Below are 8,840 nucleotides of genomic sequence, written 5' to 3'. Positions count from 1 at the left end.
AAATTGGGACAGCCACTAAAAAAACCAGTATGGAAGTCCCTCAAAAAACTAAGAATTGATCCACCATACGATCCAGCAATCTCTCTACTGGGTTTTTACCCCAAAGACTTGAAAACCCATATCCGAAAAGATATTTGCACACCCATGTTCATAGCAGCATTATTCATGGTGGCCAGGACATGGAAGCAACCAAAGTGTCCTGCGATAGATGATTGGCTAAAGAAGCTGTGGTACATATATACAATGGAATATTATTCAGCCATAAGAAGAGATGAAATACTGCCATTTGCAACAACATGGATGGAACTCAAGATAATCATGCTAAGCGAAAAAAGCCAGACAGAGAAAGTTGAAAATCACATGACATTATGTGGGATATAAACCTAAAAGTAACAAATGAGCATTACAGAGATTCATGGTCATGGACAATAGACTAGTGGTTACCAGAGAGGAGCGGGGAAGGAGGAGGGGAGAGGTAGATGGGGCAAAGGGGTCAAATATGTGGTGACAGAAAGAAATCTAACTATGGGAGGTGAACATACAGAGTAAACATATATATGCCTTGCTGATAAAGTGTACAGCTGAAACTTATTGGATTTCGTTAACCAATGTCACCATAAAAATAAATAAATATATATACATTTAAAGGAATTTAAGAAAAGGAATGCTGTACAACTGAAACTAATATATTATTGTATGCCAGCTATAATCGAAAAAACATTGAATTGTACAACATAAATACTAGCAACTAATTGTCTATTATATTTCTATGAAGCTGGGGGGAGGGAGAGGGAAGGAAAAAATAACTTGTCTCACTGCCAAGATGAATGATGTTAGCTGTAAAATTCAAGGACACCCTACACTGAGATCCAAACACTGTACATTTCCCTGATGGGCTCACAAAGTCAAGTCTTGTGATTTGTTGACAGAAAGGAAGGTGGTAGGAGTCACCTCCCAAATTATTTGATAAGAGAGAAAGCCAAGAGAACCAAGGAGGCCAAATTCCCGAATGGAAACGGGCCATATAAGGACAAGCCACATGGGACCCCTGAAACTATTGTCCTCGGCCCTGTGCAAACACCACACAGTGGGAAGAGTGTCTCCAAGGTCCATGAGAGACAACTTTCTAACAATACTACTTGTGACAAGTACAATATTACGTGTGTGTGTGTATATGAAATTTATTTCTTTGATTTATTGAATGCTTCCACTCTACCAAGGACTACGCTAAGGACATTACCTGAATTATCTTACTTAATCCTCACAACGTTATACTGTAAATATTATTCCCAGGGGAGTGGATGCACAGGACACACTGGGGAGAATTCAGGGAAAGGATTCAACTTTAGTTGAACTCTCAGGCTCACAGTGGGGTTCAAGGGAAATACACGTGTGTTGGGGTTGAGCCCGTCATCCTCACTGTCCCATGGCTCTCTCCGCCGCCGCCCTAGCTGGCCTTCGCGGTGCGTGGCTCCTCGGCATCAACCCTCGCTCTGGGGCGAGGTGGCGATGCGGGACGTGCTCACCTCGTACCCCGCCTGCCCGCGTTCGGCCTCCTCTAACCAGGATGTGAGGCTTTCTACTGGGAATCTCCTGACCGTCGTTTGGCTGTAAAACCCATTTCTCAAGAGAAGATTGAAACCCAGAGGGCCCGCAGAAGCCAAGGTGGGGAACCAGTGCCCAGCATCAGCCAAGGCCGGCCTGGGACCAGAGGAGCCCAGCCCATACCCGTCCTTCAGGTCCTGTACCCCGGAAGTGCCTACCCTGCATCCAGATGCGAGGTCCTGCCCACCTGCGCAGCATGGCCCTGCTGAATGTCTCACGGTGGACCTCCGAGGCCTGCACGACCCACCTGCACTACAGATGGATCCCAAGAGAAGGAACCATATGCCTGACATTAGCTCCCACTTTCAAGAAACAATAGACTTAATTGACTGAGTCAGGGAGAGGGAGGGAAAGTCCTGGTCCAATGCGAGGTGGGGATCTCCCTGTTCACCTGGCACCTGTATGGCTTCCCTCAGGAAGAGAATCGCTTCCACCTGAGGGAGGCCTTCGATGACATCAAGCAGAAGAGCGTGATCTTACCCAGCTGTGGCTTCATGAGCCCGCTCCTACAGTATAAATTTGAGATCCTGCCTTCCATGTCCACTCCCCAGGCTCCTTCCTGCCAGCAGGAGGCAGCCAGCTCTTTACTTATATAGCCCATTTTCAGACACTGAGCCCTAATGTAGAGGGTTCTACTGCACATTCCCTGCTTCGGTGCTATCACCAGTGCCCACCCACTCATGGGTCTCAGATTTCAGCGGGAGCTCCATAGTCACAGTGACATCCTGCTAAACCTAGGACAGGAAACCAGCCCAGCCCCAAGAACAACCGTGATTTTGTTTCTTCGACCTGTAGACATACCTTCATACCTGCACAGTACTGAAGACCTCACTGTATCTTGCTGCCCTAGTGGAATAGTCAGGTTCTTCCCTGCCTTTGGACTTTGGCATGACTCTTATTCATTCACACTTGAACATTTCTTGTTGCATCTCTTCTCAAAGAAACTCTTGTGTCATTTGAAAAGAGCTCTTCAGACTATAGGCCAAAAATCACCCCTTCGAGGTGGTGGCAGCAGGTGCCAGGAGAAAGGGTACCTACTGTCTGGGTCAGTGGCATTGAAACGGTGGATTCTCAAGCTTGCTGTCCTTATAGGTGTTTGCCTCTTGTGACATTTGCTTTCTTCCCTGCCCCTGGGGGTTGTATTCAAGCTGTTGACTACTGAGATTTGTAAATTTCACAATGTGGTACTGATTTTTTTGACTGTAGGTTATGTCTCCAGGGGAAAACGCAATAATTTCCTAAAATCTATAAGAATGTAAAGAAAAGCAGTATATTACTGGTTGTTGTTGATGGTATTATTAAAGTACAAAATAAAAATAGCAAAAAAAGAAAAAGAAAAAGAAAAACCTCCCTGTCCCACATCCCATTCTTTTAGAACCACATTCCCTGAAGAAATGATAAATGACTATAAATCTTTTGATAGTAATTTAGGATTAATTGAAATCACCCCTCTCAATTAATATGTTTGTATGGAGACAATATCTTAATGAAAAGCATCTTTGACAGAGCAGCAGGTAGATAAGAGAAAAGAAGAAAAAGTTATCTGGCCTCTGAACTCATGTAGCACATTCTTTGTGCCAAATAAACAACTTGTGTTGTCATCTCTGAATTCATCAGTGCCTGGCTGGTTATTTGTAGTAGGTGAGGAACCATAAAAAATGTTCTGAGTAGAGGAAAATAGTTATCTGTGACAATGGAAAGAGACAGTGGTGGGATATTCCAATTGCTGGGCAGAGCTCATCCTTCAAGAATGACTGCCCCTGTCAGGCAGGAAGAACTGAGTTAAGCAGGACTGGGATTGGCAGGAATGGTTCCAGGGCATGGGGAGAAGGGTCTCGTAAGCACAGGGCTTAGGGGAGCTGGGAGATGAGGACATTTTACTGACAGAAGACAATTTACAACAGCCTTAGCCCCCACAGGGCCTAGATATTCATGCGGGGATTTGGAAGGCTCTGCTAAGAGGAAAAACCAAGGATACAGAGGTTCAGAACGAGATTGATGTACCTTACCTTACTCGGTACCTGTTCATATTAGAAGCCAGATGTAAATTCACATAGAAACCTCATGTTAAAACAGAGCTGGCAGTTTTCTCACTGAGTGGCTGAAAAGGTTTGATTCTGCCTTTTTGTTTCATCTATGCTCTGAAATCATTTTCTGTTGTTTTTTTTTTTTTTCCCCTACAACTGGGAATACGATATCAAGAATGCATCCTTCATTCTCTTTCTCTTGGTTTATGCCTCTAATAGGAACCTGTTTTCCCTACCTATACACAAAATTTAACCAACTTAGGCTCTTCAAAGCAGAGTTAGATCTAAATTATGGAGCTCTGAGGTGTCCAGAATACTTATGATTTATCTGGGGTAGATATTGTAGATCATAAAATGTCAAAAAGAAAAATAAGTCAGAAGGTAAACATAAAAAGGTTCCCTTCTAGTGGTTCATCGTGGGACGTAGGCTGTTCTGGTGATTGAGAGGAAAAAAGCGATATAAAATCAGATCACAATTGGAAAATAGATTTTAACATTGGCAGGGCCTCATTCCCCATTCCCCACACCCAGGCACTAAAATGTTCCCAGAGGCAGCCAGCACTGTTGTGGGCAAGTTTTTGATCCCCTGCAAGCACCCAGGCTCCCCCATTAAAGGTCAGGACACTCAGGTGCTGAATGGAAGTGGGCCACCATCCCCTGCAGCTGGGCACCAGCTCGCTCGTATCTGGAAACCCAGCTGTCCCAGGGGTAGGTTATTCGTTTCTTCCTTTTACCCTAGAACCTTCCCTTCTGAGACAATCCAGGCCTTCATGTCTTTGAAACTAGACTCTGAAAAATCAAAAGCCACTTACCAATCCCGTGGGGAAAAGGAAGTCCAATTTTCAAGTCTCATTCTTTCCTGATGAGCTTACTGCCATGGAAACTAGAGGTTACTCTCAAACAGGTCAGCCTGCCAAAATGTTAACAGTGACTGATTCTAGTTGGAGTTCCAGATAACTCAGATTTTCTTCTTTATAATTTCCTGTATTTTCCAATTTCAACAATGATTATGTATTCCTCTTGTATGTCAGAAAAAAATAATTCTGCTTTAAGAATTGCCTTTTCCAGCAACTTTCCAGATGCTTCAGCCCGGGTGAGGATCAGCTACTTCGGACTCCCAAGTGCCTTAACTGTGCCTCTGTCAATCACAGCCCTTATCATTCTACATGGTCAGTGTTGCCTTGTTGTTCAAATCTCCGGTGCTTAGTTCAGTAACCTACACATAATAGGCCTATTTATTGAACAAAGTAATAAATCGCTGAATGAATAAGTAAATGGGTGAGGTCCTATATTACCTGCTCAACTCTAATCTTCATAATCATATATCTATTAGTTCACATCTATTAGGACAGAAGAGATCCATTAAAACTGAGATGGTTCTCCAGAGCTCAAGAAACCGTGGTAAAATTTGAAATCTCTGATATAGGAACCTAAACCTTATTTGAAACATTTCTCTATTTCTGATCCAAACTCCTTGCTAATCCTTGAATTAATTGATCTCTAGAAATTTACTTGGAAGTATGATAGCCTCGGGCTACAATGGATAATAGCTAGGAAAGTCTTAATTTGTCATCACCTACTGTTTAAAAATAACAGCCACCCCCATGGCCAGGTTCCATTGACATAATAAGTCTTTTCTGGTTTGTTTCTTATTAATAGAAAGCCGATGGTTTCAACTGCACAACAGCAAGGGGGAGGAGATGGGAGGGCGAGTGATTATCCTAAATAGCTCATTTCTTTACTGTGATTTCAGGGGTCCAAGAAAGCCCTCTTGTACGGCAGCCATTCTCCACTTCCTTAGTCCCAATTTTGCCCAGAACTCACCTAGCTTTTAGACTAGATGCAGGCTATTTAAAGTTGGAATCGCTGGGTTTGGATTCCTTAAGGCCTAAATATTTGGCTTCTGATTCACTCTCCCCTTACTCTCTACTGTGGAGAACAAGACTGAGCAGCCTGATTAGGGACGCATAGCTAGGAACAGCACAAATGCAAAAGAGGACTTGCAAAGGAGGAAAGTGTGCTTTTCTGTTTTAGGAAACCTGCTGACATAGGGAATGCTTCTGTTTTTCTGCAGAAATGCTGCCTTCCATGGACAAAATTCAGCCACAATCAAGCTAATTGAATGAACAAATGTAATATTTTTCCAGGGCACCTCCAATTTAATGCTTGATGAAATTGTGTCTTTCGCATATATTTACAAAAGCTTTTCTTCATCCAGAAATGTCTGTTAAAATTGCTTATAGATGCTGAGATAGCAAATCACTCTTCTAATGTAATGAGATAAGTCATCTCTATAAACTTTGCTTGCTCAAATGTACTCGCATAAAAGAAATCAGGCTACAGGCTTTTTTCAATAAATAGAATGAACAACTAGAACTTGATGGCTATAGCATGTTCTGCCTCATTGCTATGAGATGTTTAAAATTGCTCCCTCTCTTTCTCACAGCAGTTTTCATTTTAGTAGTTGATGGGAAAAGGAGGTCAAATAAACTGATGTGGATAAGAAGCCAAAGCCGTTTGTCAAAATGTGAGGAGAGGCCTGGAGATCGGAGCCATTTAAAGACTAAAAATTGATTTAAAAGATTTCTGTCCTCAAATCATTTTTCTTGCTAAATGTAGCCACTTTGTGAGCCTGGTTTTCCCTGCCTTAGCTATCTTTACTAATAATTCACACCATAGGAACTTCGCACACTGAGAAGATTCATATGCATAGTCATTTGTGCATAGCCCCGTAAAACCAGTCCCAAGATCGAGATTCCATAGAAAAAAAAAACGAGGCCTTGAGAGGTTTATCCATCTGTTTCCAAGTAAGATTTGTCTTCCAACTTTAATCTGGAAGCCAACTCTGTGACAAAAGGTCTAACAGGCCACACATACCTGGGGTCACCACGCAGGGCCATCACGTACGGCTGCTCAGGTTGTGCACTGCTACAGGGGAGATGCCGTTGAAGTAGACCACAGTGTAAAGGGTGCCACTTGGAATTGTGCAAATTAACAACCCTGTTCAGCCCCACCATGCAGTCTGGGGGAAAATCATCTTCCTTTTCACAGTCATAGTTCTGTGACTTTCATGGCCGCACTGCAGGCACTGGCGACCTCCTCGAAGAATAAAATCGAAGTTATTATCAGCTGACAAAACGTTAAAGCCTGCCTGTGCCCCTTTCCTTCTCTTTACAAAGTAAAATTGGGAGAATATTCAAATCTCCAGATGGTTCTCCCTACTTCAAGAAATGGTTTGTACAGCTTGACTGAGAAAGACAGGCTGGAATCCAGAAGAATATGAGACCAAATTCCAAGCGCCCTGTCAGTTTTGGAAAACACTAGACAACACTGCTCCATACAGGGGAGACAGCAGACAGCATTTGGAAGTTCTCCGAGCGTCTTTTCCTGTGCCTGCCTGCCTTTTGGATTTTCCCTCATGCCAGTGGCCAGGCTGTCCCGGGCACGGCAGGAGCATAAGCCTGCCCTCACGCTGGCTGCATAGCCTTGCTTTCTCCTTTACCAGGTTCCTTTTGCTGCTTGAAACACACTGTTATGGTGGGAGGAAACAAAGCCTAAATATTTCCTGATCTGAAACATTGCTCGTGACAGCCTCTGCCCAGCCCTATCGGTTCTGAGTTCAACATGACAATTTGGGTTCAACAAAAAGGTCTGCCTTTTATGCAGTTCCTTGAACTCTGCCCCAAGTTACATGGAAAAGTATATTTTGGGATTTGAGACATCAATTCTAATATGCATAGGAAGATACATTTGAGAAAACACCCTATTTTTGCATAACCTGCTTTTTAAAGAATATCTCAGTGGCCTTAGACACTTCGTGGGCCACTAGTGACTCAAGCACCAAGTTTCATCTGAGTTTCTAACTAAAGTTTATCAAAGGGTCAAAATAGCAAATCAGTCAGCTCATAGATGTGTTTTGTCTGGTCGACACAGTATTATTTTAATTGAATTTGAATGTTTGAAGTGGGGCAAGCACTCTCCATTTCTCCAAACTTCCCACTTCTAACTAGCCATTTCACACATTTATTTCCACACCTCCCTACCGCCTGCAGACTATGGAATTTGCCCTATGAATTTACTGGAATTTGCCAAGAAAGATACAGGTGAGGCACATATGGGTCCACAGCTGATCCTCACCAAGGCTCAGCCAAATGTCAAGAATTAGTGGTTCATACAAGAATTAGTGGTTCATCTTCTAACAAGGAGAAATGTAGTGTAAGGGTTTGGGGATAGTCAACTCACTCCCTACCGTCACCTCCTCACTTCCACAGATGCCCAGCCTTATACCCTGCTCCAGGGAAGCACCAGTATATGCAAACTGCAGCATCCTGGGCTAGCAGTCTATGAACAGCACCTTTACATTATGAACTTAGATACATAAGTAACACATATATGCTTATTGTGCAGTCTGTGAAAGGATAAGAAACCACAGGACTCCAGGGAAGCCCCTGGCTGTTTGAGAATAGGAGACATAATTTTCACTGTGTATAGTCTTTGTGCCTTCTGAAATGTGTACCAGTTTTATGAATTACCTCTTATCCATCAGAACTCTCTGCGTAGAGAGCTTCCTCCCAGCTATAAAACTTCGCCTTAGACTTTACGGCACATATCAAATGTTACCTTCTCCTATAGGTTATCTTTCTTAATAGTCAAAAACAATCTCTTTCTTCTGTGGCCCCAATCCACTTTTGTCAGATGTCATTTATGAGAATGGTGTAGCCTGACTCACGGATAGGCGAGTCCTTGAGGTTGGGGCAGGTGTTTTTCCTGTAAATCTAACGGCTTAAAGATATACGTGCAATATTTGCTAAACAGAATCTACCTTCCCACCCCATTTCTCTTCCCAGTTTGAGGCCACCACTGATGTTTGTTCTCATCTTATTTACTTGCAGAAAATCAGTACCTGAGGGGTGACACTGGGATAATTTCCCCCCGAGGTTGTATCATCTCCTGGGCATGTAGAGCTGCCCAACAGAACTTTCCGTTACAGTGGCGATGTTCTCTACCGGCGCTGTTCAACCCACTCGCTGCTGAGTGGCTACTGAGTACTGGAAATGTGAATGGCGTGACGGAGGAAATGAACTTATTTTATTTCATATAAATTAAATAGAAACAGACACATCTGCATAGTGGCCACCATATGGGACGTCTCGATTCTAGAGCATTCTTCCTCTAGGGACAGCTTTACCAACTAAACAATACGGCCTT

General features: G+C 43.2%; 1 pseudogene; it reads left to right on the top strand.

Annotated features, from left to right (window-relative positions):
* LOC102895693 overlaps positions 1-2,337 on the top strand; it is a 28,607-nt pseudogene extending 26,270 nt beyond the window's left edge.
* Positions 2,338-8,840: the final 6,503 nt, after the last annotated feature.

Source organism: Pteropus alecto, unplaced genomic scaffold (assembly GCF_000325575.1).
Source record: "Pteropus alecto unplaced genomic scaffold, ASM32557v1 scaffold86, whole genome shotgun sequence".
NCBI lineage: Eukaryota > Metazoa > Chordata > Mammalia > Chiroptera > Pteropodidae > Pteropus > Pteropus alecto.
Note: the sequence above shows the minus strand (reverse complement) of the source record. Positions and strands in the feature narration are given on the sequence as shown.